Source organism: Belonocnema kinseyi, chromosome 7, assembly GCF_010883055.1.
Source record: "Belonocnema kinseyi isolate 2016_QV_RU_SX_M_011 chromosome 7, B_treatae_v1, whole genome shotgun sequence".
In the NCBI taxonomy this organism is placed as follows: Eukaryota; Metazoa; Arthropoda; class Insecta; order Hymenoptera; family Cynipidae; genus Belonocnema; species Belonocnema kinseyi.
In genome coordinates, this window is record NC_046663.1 from 32,816,904 (window position 1) to 32,834,492 (window position 17,589).

Sequence of the window (17,589 nt, forward strand, 5' to 3'; positions counted from 1 at the left end):
CTCTATCCCATTCACACACTACTCCTTTCCCCTGCCGAGTGAGTCACGCCTACCCCGAAAGGGAAATGGCTTAATGGTGTAATAATAATAATAATAATAATTTTGGGCAATTTATGTAATCATGCTTCCTTTATTCGAAATCTAATATTGGCTAAATTAAGTTTATATTTGGAGAAATGTCAAACACTCATTTAAAAAGTCCCTCTTCTCCTCCTAGGTGCATAAAATACTATTTTAATACTAGCCAGAATAAAGGCTTACAATAATAATACTTACAGTAATAATATATACCTACTATAATACTATAATATATAATACTATAATAATAATAATACGTACTTCTGTGTGTATAAATAAAACTTATGCGAAAAAATCGATTTATAGTTTTTTTACTTCTATCGATATTTTTTTATTTGATTTTTTATAATAAAAAAAGTTGAAACATTAATTTTTTATCAAAAAAAGAAGAATTTATAACAAATTATATATAAATTTTCATCCAAATCGTCAAAGTTTCAACTTAAAAATGTACATGTACAACTACAAATGAAATATTTCAATTTAAAGTTCGAAAACATTAATTTTTATTTCTAAAAATAATTTCTTAATGAAATAAATACATTTAGAACCAGATATGAATTTTTCACTAAAATTATTTCTTTTCATCCTAAATCATGAATTTTTTACAACAAAATTCAATGTTTAACTAAGAAGATTAATTCTCTACAAAAAAAAAATTTAGAAAAAAGTGTTGAATTTTCGGATAATAAAATTAATAAATGTGTTTATTCGTTATATAAAAGAATACAGTTTTTTAGCCTGTAAACGTTTTTTACCTTGAAAATTAAATTTTATAGCCTTAAGTACTAAATAAAATTAAAAAATTAATCTTTTAGCGAAAACAGAATTTTCAATAAAACAGTTTTTCAGACAATTATATAAAGTTGTAACTAAAATTTCTAAATTAATTCACTAAGTTTCTGAATAAAAACAAATATTCCCGCTGCGCGGGGAAATGCTGCGCGCCTCACGCCAAGTTCGATAATTTGTGTCCAGTTGAAAAATGTCCTCAAAATAATTTGTAAATCTTGTTTAAATCTACTAAAAATAAAACTTTGAACTTACGAATCTTTTAAAAACAAAAATTACACATTTGTCAAAATAATCCAACTTTTTAAATTGTGGTCTAATAAACAAATTTCATGAGAATAGTTCCGCAATACAAATATTCCACATTTAGCGAACATTTTGATTCATATTTCTTGACTTATTAATAAAAAAATTTTTTTCTTGTTTTTAAAATTATTTAAGCTGTTGATAAGCGTATAAAATTTTTAATTTCTATCAAATTTGAAAGCTTTAAAGTCTTCTGTTCGTGTAAACAAAAATTTGAAAAAAGCTTCTAAAATTCATAAAAATTTTTTTCATAAATTTAGAAAAAACTCTAACTTTTTTTTATTGGTCTAATAAAAAAATGTAGCAGAATTATTTTCTAAATATATTTAATATCTAGCGAAGAATTTGAATGAAATTTCCCATTCTATCAGTAAAATATTTTTCAAAGCATATAAATTTTAAATTTTCATCAAAATTGAACATTTAATTGGGACAATTTGCAATCCTTTCATCCATCTGTAAGGAACTTTCTCAGCAATTCCTCGAATTAAAAAAAAATTTGAAATTTTGAAAATGATCTAAATTTTTTCATTTTTGTTGGAAATATCTAGCTAAGGAACTTAACCCACATTTTGGTACCCTTAAAAAGTGTATTAAAGACTGACTCGGTTGAAAAATTAAATATTTGACCTAAGAGTTGAATTTTCATCCTTAAAAAATGAATTTTCAACAAAACATGACATCATTTATATATTTAAAAAGATTTTAACCAAAAAGTCGCATTTTCAACAAATTGAGGATTTTTCCTCTGCGAAAGAAATACAAATTTATCTAAATTGTTAAACCTTAAACGCAAAAGACGAATTTTCTCTACAAGAATTGAATATTCAAATAAAAAATACGACTGCAGCAAAAAAATAATTTTCCACGAAAGTTATTTATTTTTACCGAGCAAAAATGAACTAAAAGAAGACGATAAATCTTTTAAAAAAATTAAGTTAAGTTTAAAATTTTTTTTAAATTTTTAACAAAGTAGTTGCATACTCAAGCAAAGACAAATCATTTTCAACCAAAAGTTGCGATTTTTATTCTAAAAATTCTACTAAAGAAGATGAATTTTCAAATAAAAAGATAAATTTTTCAAGAAAAATATTTAAGTTTTCCGCAAAGAAAAATTTCATTTGACTTTTCACGGTAAAAATGTCAATTTTTGAATAACAAATAAGTTTCTACGAAAAAAACAAAATTTCCAATCCAAAAAGAAAAATGTTTAACCAAACACCATCACTTTTTAACAAAATTGTTTAATTCTCTTTCAAATAGTCACCAAATATAGTATAATTAATTATACTGGGTGGAAAGTTAAACGCTTGATTGATAATTCATTTTTATGAACATTTATCATTTTAGTTTAAAATTCTCTTCATATTATACTTAATATAATAACCACAATAATTTTATTCAAAGTAATTTATTACCCAACTGTCCGAACGTGATGGACGAGCACTGGAGGTCTGAGCACGGTCACAAAAAAAATGAGTAACTTTTAAACCACTGCAAAATTATTTTTTTTTAACTAAATTTTTGAAAGAGATTGTTTAGTATATTGACCCGTGGAAAAATTCTTTTACAGGCGAAGAGGTTTAATTAACTTTTAATTGTTTGAAACCAACGATTATTTAAACAACAAAAAATGTTTTTACTGCTGAACCATTTTTTAGCGCAAAGTATACTTTGTAATGAAAATTGTCATGACTCAATCATGGAATTTTGATGATCCGTTTCTTATCAAAAAATATAATACTCGATATTTCAAACGAAAAATGTTTCAATTATGCATTAAACATGACATGATATTTTAAATAAATAAGATTTTTTTTTTGAAAAAGAAAAATGTTTTAACCAAATTTTTTAACCTTCTACCTAAATAATATCATTTTTATTGAAATAGTTGCTTTTTTCTCAAAAAAAATTGAACCAAAAGGACGAATTTTCAACAAAATAGTTAAAATATTATTCAAAACAGCTTTTTTAGTTAATAACATTTTCAAACAAATAATTATATTTGTAACCAAAAAAATATTTAAATTGTTTCAATACTTCTTTCAATTTATGTATTAACTTGAAGTGAGATGGATTCTAATTAAAAATTTATTAAAAACTAAAACTAAAACTGAATTCTGTCAGGGTGTAAAAACAAGTTCTTCAATTCATGGGAGATTTTCAAATTTTTAAAAAGTGTTTGAAAGATTTTAGAGCAAAATTTTGCAATTTTGTCATATTACGTACTTTTAAAAAAAATTTTAGTCAGTTCGAGGGATATTCAAAAGTTTGGAAACGATTAAAAAATGATTAAAACTTGTGAAGTTTTTTTCTAAACCTTGTAAGGTTTCACGAAAATGATAGATATTTTTCAGGTTCCTAGGCAAAATTAAAATAATTTTTTATTTCAAAGAATTAATTAAAGAAGATTTTATAAGATTTCAAAAATGGTCAAAGAAGAAGTTGAAAGATTTACAAGCAATTTCTAAAATTTAGCAGATTAAATAAAAAATGCAGAAAAAAATTGAATTATTTTTAAACATTTACAAAATTTGAAAAAAAAGAAGAATTTTCCTTGTTTTCATGTGAAAGTTTTGAATAATTTTTTATTTTGAACAATGAAGTATAAGAGAAAATTGAGTAAGTTATTTAAACAAAACAAACGATTTTCTAAAATTTCTAAAAATAGTTTAGATTTTAAAACAAACTGTTTTAATTTGGTAAGATTTAAAAATAAAAACGAATAAAAATCGGGTAAATTCAAGAAATATTTAGTAGAACTGAAAATAATTTTTCAAGTTTTCAAGAGAATAAACAAGTTTTCTTAAAGTGGCTGGGAATATTTAGAAGATAGTAAGTTAATTATTTTAAATTTGGCGACTAGACTTTTTTATAATATTTTGTAAAATCCTATATAATAAAACAAGTTCTTTAAAAAAATTATATTCCCAGAAATTTTTAAACAAGATAATAATACTTATTTTCTTGTTCTAAATTCTCAGAATTTAATTTCAATATTGATTTATTATAACACTTCGTAAAATTATTTTCCATTAATTTAAATATTTCCAAAAATAAAAAATATATTCATTAATGATCTTTCTTCAGGAGTGACGTGAAAATGTTAAAATATTTTAACTTTGTTACAAAGTCTAATTGATTAAAAAATATCACATTTAGGAAAAAAAATAGCTCTTCATCAATAAATTCAAAAGTTTTTGGATATCCGGTACTAATACAAAATAACTAAAGAAGGAATAACTAAATCATAAATTAGCAACTGCAAAAAATTGCCAAATTATAAAATAAAAGAATTGTTAAATTCTCATAAATTTTTCTATTTCTGTCATTTAAGTTTGACGAAATTTAAAATTTCCGAAAATAATAATTTATTATGAATGATTTATTAAATTTCTTGCCTTGTTTATAATTCTATTAATTGCTCATCAATTAATAATCAATTAACTATGTTGCACAGTTCTAAATTTCGGGAATTAAAATATTTGTCGGGAATTTATTAATTCGTTTATTTTAAAAGTCGGTGAATTTTTGTTTTGGATATTTTGAAATTTAGGATTTTATTTTTTGTTAATTAAAAATCTTGTGGGTATTTGCAATTTGGAGAATTTTATAATTCGATAATTATATACATTTTCAGCATTTTTTTCATTAATTTTTTGCATTGGACAGTGCAGTGGAAGCACCCCCATGGTTTCAATAAAGTACTTCAAACAACTTTTTTAGAATAAATAATCAAACGGTAATTAAAATCCATTCGTTCTTTTAAATGTATTCTGTAATAAATTATAACTAAATTTTGCCATTTTATTTTGATAAGCCCCATTGGATTTTCCTTGTCCCATTATTGGCTTCTTTGGTGTCCCACTTTGGTGTCCCATTTCAAAATTGTGTTCATGTGGGTTAGCTTTTCCTAACTGCCCCAGTAATGTTCAGTTTACCCTAAAAACTTTTTTAAAAAAATTAGTTGCAAAAATATTTTAGGGGAGTTATTTTGATAAAAAAAGAATCGAAAACTGTATAAATTGATTAAAAAAAGAACTATCTATTTAAAAGTGACACCCTTGAGATATTTTGGCCCCAGAGCGAAAATTATTATTTGTAATATTTATCTATAAATTCTGTAATATTTAAAAAAAAATTGTGGTGAGCTATACTAGTCTTGTTTCCCCCAAATGTTGATTTCCACACATTAACAACTTGGTAAAGTCGAAAAATGAAATTTTACATTCTAAAGAAAAAAATTTTCTATGTTAGGATTAAAAATAAACAAGTCTAAGACAATTTCTAAAAACTTGAGAGATTTAAAATCATTTTGTTATAAGATTCTCGTAGTTCCATATTGATTTTGCATGAAATCGGTTTCTATAATTGAAACAAGAAGTTCTGTCAGAGAGTTGACCTTTTTCACGTGTTTTTCCTAGACAACTTTATCATAATCACGTACTAGTAAGATCACTGAAAGTTTTGTGTAAATAAATTTAGGCAAAGAAAATACCATCTTAATATGTGATTTGAATTATATGATGTCATATCTATGATTTTAGGAATCAAATTAATATTACGGTTAGTTTAAATTTAAAACAAACATTTGCTTCTGCATGAAGAAATTTTAAAACTTACAAAAAACACTTATTCAAAGAATATTATTCACAATAAAATTCTTTCCTACTATCGCTTTCTACCACTTTTTCAGTAATGGTTAAATATCAATAAATAATGTCTCATTATGAATAAAGAGACACTATATAAAAGTCTACTATTTGCAATTTCAAAAGAAAATCCTTCTATAGTTGACTTCGTTATGACCATTTTGTACGAGTATATAAAAAATTATTCTCAAAATCACAGCATTTAAAAATTATTTACCTATTTTCACCTGAATTAAGGCGTATCTTATTACAATAAATAATTTTTTCAAATTGGTAAGTCGTGAAGGTAAGAAGAAATTGATATATAGGAAATTACTGCCAATATTTTGTAGATTCCTTTAATCCTCAAAATGTTTGTTTTTTCACAGAAAGCACTTTTTTAGACTTCAAGCTCTTTTTTTCTATTGTTTTCTTACAATTTAAATTCAACTTATTTTTTAAATATTCGTTTTGATTTGGTTTTAAGTTAGAAAAAAAAATCAACACAATAGTGAAATTTTTAATCAGTAGGGTTAATTTTCTACGAAATAAACTAAATTGCAACGCAATAGATGAATTTTCAGGAAAATAGTTCAATTTTTCATAAACAAAAAATGAGACTTAATGTAGAATAATTATATTCAAAAGATATGAATTTTTAAATAAAAAAACTACCTTTCAAAAGTGATTCAATAATTAGAATAATAATTACATTTTTAGCCAAGACATATAACTTTTAACCAAAAAATTCTTTTTCAACCTAAAAGATTATATTTCGAACAAAAAGATTGATTTCCTATCTAAAAAAATAAGTCTTATACAGAATACAAAGATTATCAGACAAATAGTTAAATTTTCAACTCAAAAAGAGAAATTTTAAACCAAAAATAGAAGAATTTAATTTTTGTCTAAAACAAGTAATAATCAACGAAATTATATAATTATATTAATAAATTAATACAATATTAAAAAACTCTTCAAAAATGTTACATTTGTATTCGAAGAATGAAAAAGAAGGATTGCTTCTTGAAAAACACTTAGGTAGGTTCGAAACTCATAAATTTAATTTTTCAATTAAAATTAGTAACTATGGATTGAAATTTTATATTATATATTAACACTAAGTATTATAAAAAATAATACACATTTTTGGCATTAAAATTCTTCCTTTTTTGTTCAAAAGTATACTATCATATTGTTGACTTAGAATTTATCTGAATTCAAATTAATACATAAATTGAAAAAAGTGTTCAAAAAATTTTAATTGTTTTTTGATTAAAAGTTTTAATAATTTTCAATTACAATATGGTTAAAAATTTGTCTTTTTGGTTTGAAAATTGATCATTTTAATAATAAATTATTTAAATAGCTTTCAACTGACATTTAAAATCTTTTTTGGTTGAAATATCAAACATTACATTTTTTCAGAATTCACCATATTTGGTTTACCTAATAATTAATTTGTTAAAGAAATTGTTAAATTTTACAAATAAAAATACTAATTTTGTAACCAAAAAGATGAAGTCTTATAAAAAAATATAAAAGTTGATATTTTAACCAGAGAATGTTTCAATTATAAATTAAAAACCGTTGAATTCATTAAAAAAAAACTAATTTTCACCCAAAGAGTTGAACTTGTGACAAAAAAAATTATATTTCTCGTAAAAAGTTGAATTTTGAACAAAATAAGTATAGTATAGTTGACATTTCAGCAATTAATGATTTTAATTAAAAATTGAAAGCAGTTGAATTAATTTAAAAAAAAATAATAGCGTTCAGGAAACCTGCTCAAGCCTCAACCTAAACAGATTAATTTTCAACCAACCAGTGGCACTTTTGTTAAAAAAATGAAATTTATAATTGAAAAGATGAATTTTCGAACCAAAAAGACGAATTTTAACCAAATAGTTGAAATATTAATCAGAAAGTATTTTCTCGGCAATAAAATGTTTAATTAAATAATACAATTTTAAAATAAATAATAATTGAAATTTTTAAAACAAATTTTCTACAATTATGCATTTTTTTGAAATAAGATTAATTCTTAATTAAAATTTACAATGAGGCATTGAAATTTGCAAAAAAATCGATTAGATTAATCGTATTAATATTTACAATATTTAATATTAATATATACTATTAAATTTAAATGAATATTTTCTATTTTTTTTTTAATTAAATTTATGTGTTAGTAATAAATTACTTACCTATGTACACCTAAGCAGTTCGAAAAATTTAATGATATTGTCATTGTTAAAAATTAATGAAATTCGTGGAATTCCCGGAATTCATGGAATTTATGAAATCAATTTAATTCAGGAAAATCAAGGAATTCATAAAATTCAAGAAATTGATGCGATCAAAGGAATTCTTGGAATTGATGAATTTGCGAAATTCTTAACATTCAAGGAATATACAGAATTTGTGAAATTTCCGGATTTGCTGAAATTTAAGGAATTAATAGAATTCCAGCGATTAGCTGGACTGGCAAAATGAGCGGAATTCACGAAATTGAATTAATTGACGGAATCCATTGAATTCGCGGAATTCGTCGAATTCTCGGAATTGATGGTATTTGTGGAAGTCATGGAATTCATGGTATCCACGTAATTCATATAATTGACTTAATTCACGGAATTAATGGAATCTGCTGGATTCATGGAATTCATAAAATTCTTGGAATACACGATATTGATGGAATTCACGATAATAAATGTATTCAAGAAATTCACGGAATCGAAAGAATTCACGAAATTCAAGAAATTTACGGAATCCAATGAATTCACAGAATTCAAGGAATTTCTTGTCGTAAATTGCTTGATTTCCGTAAAATGCTTGAATTCCGTGAATTTACTTAATTCCGTGAATTCCACGCTTATTACGAATTATTTACGCGAATTCTGCAACTTGAATAAAATGCGTGTTTGATGATTACTATGAATTCTGTGAATTCTTTAAATTCCATTAAATCCGTGAATTCCGGGCGTTGTGTAAATTTATTGAATCCCTTAAACTGCATAATTTCTGTGAATTTCTTACCATCCGATTCCCTTGAATTACATAAATATGCGCGTCACATACTTTATATTACTAAGAGTTTTAAAGGCTTCGTCAGAAAATTTCTTTCCTTACATGGAACGTCTGTTCTGAATAATTATTAAATTTTTGAAAAAAATTTTTTGCATTAAGGAAGTTTCGAGTTATTGGTTACTGGTATTGTAAAATTCCAATACATGTGAGGTACCATACTAATGCCAGCATTTGAAAACTATAATATTTTGTATTTTAGCGTTAAATCACGTTTCAGAAATAAACTTCCAATGCATGTAGTGGAAGGGTCCTACTAAAAATGTTAACAGTGCTGTAAATTTTAAATGTAAATAATAACATGTAATATAAATTTTATTGAAAATAAAGAAATATATATTCCATATGATTTATCATAATTTCCCTTGTACCAGCATTGGCTTCTTTTGTGTCCCACTCAAGGATATATCCAAACATTCTTGTCCCACTAATGGGCGATCGATGAAAGCCTAAAAATATTAATTTACAATAATTAGCTATAAAATGAAAATGTATTTTGTATTATGATCGATCAAATGACGTATTATCCACCTATTGTAACGGTTTCAGTAAAAAAGTTTCAACTCATTATTTTTAAATTGTTTTTATCTGGGCTAAATTTTCGTAACTGTGCTAGTAATGATCGGCTTACCTTACCAAGATTAGGAAAAAAGTAATTTTATTTACTTTTTTTTAACGGACTTTAGGCTGTACAATCTGCAATATTGAAACCCAATTCTAATTTCTTTATAATTATAAAACAGTTTTGATAAGCAAGCTTCAACTGTTATAGCTGATATAAATTAAGACATATTAATTAAGCAGCATTGGAAAACATCTGACTAATTTTATATTATTACAAAATAACATTAAAAGCTACAAGAAAAAGCATTAAAACTCGTATTAAGATCTTAATTTATTTTTCATGATAGTTAAACAAAAAATCACGGAGGTAAGAGTCTTTCAAAATCAAGCGTATCAAGTTCCAGGGACATCATATTTTCAGCTACCACAATTTCACAGATAAACTTTGTCTGAAATGTAATATTTCATATACATACAATTATTTCAATGACGTGTTGACCCTGAAAATATGAAGCAGTTATAAAGCAGTAAACAGCTTGCTATGTAGCATATCGTTATCTTAAAAGATGAAATAAAATTTTTCTGAAAGTAAATAAGAAATTATTAAGTGTAAATGTATGTATCTAATTACAAGTCTGATATCTAAACATGTCAGTCAATCGACTAGTATATATATTAGCGATTGGATTCATGAAAAGATCATAAGTTTCCTTGTGCAAAATTCTCAACAAGATATTTTTTTATACTTCAAGCGAAAATGAGGCTATTCTTCGCTGTTTTTGTGCTTTTGTTCGTGATTTGCTTTAACGGGAGTGGTGAGTATCATAATCATTATCCTTCTTTAATGCTTGGCATATGTTGACCATCAGTCAAGAGCTGAATCAGATTTTTCTGATGTGATAAGTTTTATCTACATTTCCATACATTTTTCTTCTTACAGAAGCATCAAGTCTGAAAAAAATTAGCCCTCAAAAAAAGTCTTCGAAGGTAGATGAAGAGAAAACTGAATTCGTTTACACCCCTAGCCCTGTTGCACCTTGGTCCCCGATATACCATTCAAGTCCATTGCAGAATCAGGCGGAATTTATGCGTGGAATTCGACCTCCTGCGCCAGCATCTTCTATACACCTAAGTCAAGCAGGCAAGAATCTATATCATCATTCGGACCAGATATAATGAGTTTTATATATGTATATTTTTATATTTGTCTTTTTACAGATTTATCACAACTTGTGAACAGCGCCAAGATACCGCACAGGCTTTTTTCGCAAGGTGATTCGTCTTCAAGGTCAACCAAAAGCCATCAAATAGATAAGGTCAGTCAACGTCATCTTCCCGAGGCTCCCATCATACCTCAAGCTAATGATGGAAATTCAAAAAAAATTATAGACATGAGAGCCGGCAGTCTGAACCAAGAAGGTATGACTATTCTCAACATTTTTCATGTTTCGAAGTATTCCCGTAAATTTCAAAATATTCACAACTATTCGACAATATCCCGAATTCTTACTCATTTTAATATATTTTTTTTAATACTTGGCAAATTTGGATCTTCGATCAACATTTATATCTTATAAATTCGACATGATGATTCTTGTATATATCAGCAGTATTTTCACAGAAAAAAGAGAACTAACAGTTAAAATGGAGGAAGCTACAATGGAGGCTCATAGGTTACCTCATAGAGCGCAAGTTGAAGGTCCTCACCCAGGACATTTCCAGGAAGGTCAAACAGTAGATAATGAACAACATTTTGCAGACAACGTTCGCTTAGATTTGTATAATAACTATCATCATGCTCTTCCTAGTCCTGTATATCAACCGCTTCTTCCGGATGATCATGATCAATTTAGCCAACAGTCTCAACTTCCTGAACATGCTTTACAGAATTATATACCACAGGGAATTCCCAATGATAAGAGCCGCAATAATCATCATCATTGGGATCATTCTGGAGGATCAAGATCTGGCTCACAATAATAATATGTGCCTGTCCGTGAAAAAAGGGACCGAATGCGGAAAAAATCAATTATTTCTTTTGTAAACTTATCAATATATTTTTGTTTGTTCTTTCGTAATAAAAAATATTATTCCTATATTATTTTCGTATTTCTGATATTTTATTTTCTATTAACAATATTTATTATAATAAAGAAATGAAAAATTTATATTTTACTTTATCGAATCTTCTGTTTATTTTAATTGGAGATAATTTTATGCTTACTTATATCAAAATCTTATGATTTTTGTTTCCACATAATTTTACTGCCTACTTCATTGAAAGTTGTGCGTCAGTCGTTTTAACGAAACTCGCACTATCAACAATAACAAAGAACGATTGGCCAGCCAATTGGTTAGAAGTTGATCCTTTACCCACAGTTACTTCGTATCTGGTACGTCGTTAGTAAATGTGATCGCGGAATAAGGGGAGAGTCTAGCAGATTTGCTGATGTTAGTCGTTTGGAACTCTGTACTCTGCTTGCGCATACATCAAAAAATGTTAAGCGTTCACACAAGAGAGCCCATTTATAGAGATCCAGCAATCTCACTGGAGAGCCGTATAAGGATCCAAAGTTCATACTGGATGGCCCATTCATTAGGACCCAAAAAAAATTCTGGAGAGCCTGTTTGCAGAGATCCAACGTTCATACTGGAGATCCCATTTATAAAAATGTAACAATTATCCTGCAGAGTATAACAGCAATCTGAAGTTCAGCAATACCGCCTCCTGAATTAGACGTAGTGAAATTTTAGCTTTCAGCTTTTTCTAAGATTTGTCTGCAACTTGCATGAACGTTTTTAATTGAGAATATCACGGCAGGGTGGATGGTTTCTTTACCCTCCGCATTATCAGGATCTCCTCTTTAGCTGCGAGTATTCCTGGATCCTCTCAGTGTATCGGATCCTAATGTTATTCTTAAGAGGATCATTTATGTCTATTATACTCAGGCGCTGAGCATGTTGATTTAACCACAGGATATCTGGTATACGAGATCTGTTTAAAAAATACGCGGACTGTTTGAAGTCCGCTGCTTGAGTTTGTTACAGGAGAATCCGCTTAGTGTCGCTAAGTTTGTACAGATCAGCTGTTTAAAACGCGCTATTCCAGTCGCAGATATCTTCATTTGTTGATAAGCTGCACGGTTTCAAGTGAAGAGTGTTTTTTTGTTTGTCGTATTGTAAAATGTACAGCCTGAAGGAGCAAGGAATTACTGTGAAATTTTGTGTGAAACTCGGGAAATCTGCAGCTGAAACATTTGTCATGCTCAACACGGCCTACGGTGATGTTGCCATGAAGCGTACTGCATGTTTCAAGTGGCATGGACGTTTCAAGGGTGGCCGACAGTCGATTAAAGATGATGAGCGTCCTGGGCGTCCTTCAACGTCAACTGACGACCCACACGTTGACAAAATCAACACCCTAGTGCACGAAAATCGACATCTGACCATTAGGGAGCTTGTCAAAGAGTGTGGAATATCAGTTAAAGCTTGTTACGAGATTTTAACGAAACAATTAAAGATGCACCGCGTCACTGCGAAATTTGTGCCACGCCTGATGACCGACGACCGAAAAGCCAATCCCGTCCGGGTTTGTCAGGAACTGCTTGATCGGTCAGATGAAGATGAGAATCATAGGCTTATGGTTATGACATTGAAACGAAGGTCCAATCAAGCCAATGGGTGGGTCAAACGTCCCCAAGACCCAAAAAAGCTCGCCAAGTTCGGTCGAATGTCAAGGTTATGCTGACAGTTTTTTTATGCTAAGGGTGTTGTTTACCACGAGTACCTCCCTTAAGGCTCCAAAGTCAACCAGATTACTTACATTGAAGTACTGAAACATCTGAGGGACGCCATTCGACGCAAAAGGCCAGCACTGAGGAGAAGTGACAACTGGTTTTTCCATTACGACAACGCTCCAGCTCACTCAGACACTCAGAACTGATGAGTTTTTGGCCAAACACTCGATTACTGTTATTCCCCACCCCCCATACTCACCTGACCTTGCTCCTTGTGACTCATTCTTGTTCCCAAAGCTAAAAAAACCCTCAAAAGAAGAAGATTTAAGACGATTTCGGAGATTAAGGCAAATGCGACGAGGGAGCTGAAAGCCATCACAAAAGAAGCGTACCAGGACATTTCAACAAGTGGAAACACCGTTGGGACAAGTGTGTGCGTTGGAGAGGAGAGTATTTTGAAGGAGATCCAGACGTGTAACTTCCAAATAAAGTACTTTTTTATTACCTCAATCCGCGTATTTTTTTAAAAGACTTCGTATTGTTTTTTAACTAGGTGGTCAGTCAGGATAGTCCTGTCCTATTAAAGTATATGGTTTTCGATCTTCAGTACTTTAACTGGGCTACATTTGAATTAGGGCTAAAATCTCCCCAGTAAGTATGTGTTTAGGGCAATTTATTTCTGAATGATTTCAGCAATATTATTATGCATGCATGTGTATATCAAAGAGGAAAGCTTTGTGAGGCCGTAAATGTTGTACTCGATAATCCCATTGGGATTTTCAAAAAGGCGGAATCTGTCAATCAATGCCCTTATAGTGATCATTTAGTTTTTGTAATTCTTCGTATTGATTACTGAAGCAAGATGTCAAGTAGGCTGTTCAGCTTAAACTCTGAGATTGCAGAAACCTATACGTCGTGCGCTAAATGTTATTCACCTTCTTCTGGTCAGATTGAATTGTGTTTTGAAACGTAGTTTTTGAGAACAGTTTTTTCATTAACATTTTGTATGTGAGTTATTCGACGTACAATATTAGTAGAAATATAACTTTCTCAGTGTTCTAATAAAAAAAATCATCAGATTTATAGCATTTTTAAAATAAAAAGGGGACTATTTTGTGACAAACAACGCGTTGTCTAAAAAAGTGAAAAAAGGAAAACGTTGTTTTTTGAAAGCGCTAAAAGATTTTCATGAAAACTTTCCAAATTTTTTTGGAAAATCGAAAACTTAAATTTAAATTGCACAATAAATAATAAAAATTACATTTTTTGTTAAACTATGCAAGATACCAGAAAAGATGAATAAACAAAAACTGATTATCCAAAGAAGATCTACAAATTGGTTATGATTTTTTTTATTTGACACGACCGTCTTATTCGTGAAAAAATTTTGAATTTTATAAAAAATAGGACAAGCCGATTTTCATTTAAACGTGAAATTAAGACGAAAAACATTAAGTTGTTCAACCAAAGAAGATCTGAGCCTTTATTATGAACTCTTCTTATAATATATATTAAAAATTAAAAAAGAACTTTTTGGACGAAAGTTGCAATAAACCGTTTAATAATAAAGGATACGAACTTGTATAATTCAGAATCAATATTTGTCAATGAAGAATGAACAATTTTCGACAAGGTAAAAATATATGCACATATCACTTATTTATATACAATAACTATAAGTTGGGTCTTATCCATTCTGTAGTTGACATAAATTACCCTAATAGTAATTTGAATTACCCGCTCAGAATATCTGGGTTTCCAGAAGTGATGGGAGAACGTGGATATCTCTGGCATGCGCAGTAGTGCTTCCTATGTATTTTTAGGTAGACACATGGAGTTACATAACGGAAAAATATACAGAAATCACTATTGCGCATGTCAGAGATATCCTCGTTTTCCCATCATTGGCTCCAGGAGTTTTCTCGTCTACTGCTTTTTAAACGTACTGAATTTTTAATCAATATTACCTATCATACATGTTCTACGTGTAGAAAATTATAAAATAAGTAAACCGAAGGTCTAATTTATCATGTGAATAAAATATTTCACTTTAAAACACTTTTTCTGTGAGAAATTAGAGAATTACAGCTTTTTACCGCGATTACTGTCAATTTACCGGTAAATTTGTGCTGGATCCAAAATGATCAGAATGAAGGACCTAGTGTTTGCCATATCATTATGGCTCTGGACAATAAATTCATGAAAATCCTGCGCTTGAATATAAATACACGAAGATCACTTAATAGCATAATTCATCTCCTACAATTATAGCACCAATGGAGAGACACTGATTTTGGAGAACCATTACCCCGAACAGGCCGAACTGTTTAATCTACAGTATAGTCGAGCGATTTGGCACACGCGGCTCTTGCGACACAGTTCTGCGCTTACGCGGTTTAGAAAAATATAGCACTAACATTTTGGAGCGACTAATCTCCGTAATTTTGGGGTAACCAGTACCCTGAATCTAGAGTGGACGCCACACTATACCAAAGTGCAGAGATTCTCTCACCACTATCGTGACGGTTTAACCTGACTTCTCTCCGTGCAAGAGTAACCAGGAAAATCTGGCCTGTATAAATAGCGTGATTATAAAAATCGAAAGAATATTGTCAGTAATTTTTCATACAAGGAGGAACATTATTTATTAAGGAATAAGTTGGAAACTAACAAAAATAATTATTTTGACAAACATATATTGTAATTAAATTTTTCTCATTGTTGCTTCTTATAAATTTAAATAAAATGTTTGGGTTACAAATAAATGAAGGCTGAATCCCGGGGAAAACCCATTCTAAAATCTTCTGTTTTGTATTCATAAAATAAATAATTGAATAGTGTCATTCAATTTGACCTTGAATTTGAGCTTCAAGGTCATTTCTAGGTTAACTTTGTGTTTTCAAATGGGAACCGATATTTTTGACATCGGCAATCGAAAGATTGGGACATTTTTCGTTTAAATGTGTACTCATGTCATAGGTTAGGTGTGATTTTGCAAGCCAGCTGAAGTTCATTCAAACTTGAGCAAAACCCGACTTGCGCTTACGGGAAGAATCTTTATTTTCTTAGCTCAAGATTATTTTTTTATTTCAAAACACAAGGTTGTCGTGAAAAGCACTTTAAAGGTCAAGTTCTAGGTCAAATTTGAGATGACCCAGGGATATCTTGCTGAAAGCTACTTATAAAATGACCTTGACCTGAGAAAATTCGGAGGAGTCCCGTTAACTCAAGCCGTACCTTGTTTAGGTTCGAAAAACCTTCAGCTGACCTTCAAAGACACACATGACCTGTGACCTGAGTACACATATGAACATAAAATTTCCCGCTCTTTCGATTGACGATGTCAAAATTAGACGTTCCTGCTCAAAAACAAAAAGTTGACCTTAAAATGACCTTGAAGGTCAAGTTCAAGGTTAAATTAAAGGCCAAGATTCGATGTGTTATTTTCTGAATTTAGAGCAGCAGATTTGTAGGATGGGGTTTTCTTGGGATAAGGCCTTGATTTATTTATAAACAAAAAATTTTCTTTATATTGATAAGAAGCAACAGTTAAAAAAATTCTAATTTACAATAACTGTTTGTTAAAATAATTATGTTTGTAAATGTTCAACCTTATCCTTGATAAGTAATGACTTCATTTATAGAACTAATTTTATAATTTACCTAAAAAATGAAACTCCAGTTATTATGTGAATAAAATCTATAATTTAAATCTTTTGTTCAAAAACACAACTTTTTTATTGAACAGAATACTATTTTAGTAGAAAATTCATGTTATTTATTTAGGAATGCAATTGTTTGATTGAAATTTTAAATTTCTCGGCTGAAAATTAGCTTTTGTTTTGAAAACTCAACTTTGCGGAATTAACATTCAATTATTGAAATAAAAATGTATCTCTTTTTTGTAAAATTAATCTATAAGGGTCTAAAATTAATTCTTAATTCAAAAATTTATATATTTGAGTCGAAAGTGAATTTCTCTACTGAAAACTCATCAATTTTTCCACACAAAAATTTGATTTTATTTGGTTGAAAATGCAACTGTTTCGCTGAAAATTATTAATCTGTTATAGATAGGAGTTTAACCAATAATCTTTTGTTTTAAACGGAAGTAGATTTAATGATTCTGTTAAAAGTTGAATTGCTTCTTAGATAACTAATTTTGTTGGCTGAAGATTTGTCACTTTAGGGAAAAATTCATTCCTTTGGTCGAACATTCGTCTACTTTTTTTTTGAAAATTCTTCCTTTCTTTTGTTTGAATGTTTATCATCTTAAGTGCAAAATATTCAAAGAATTAAACTCTGTAGGTCATGATTTATGTTTTTTTTTTAAGTTAAGGTTTTTTAGTAGAAAATAAATCTTTTTAATTGAGTCAAGACCTTTTTGTTAAAAA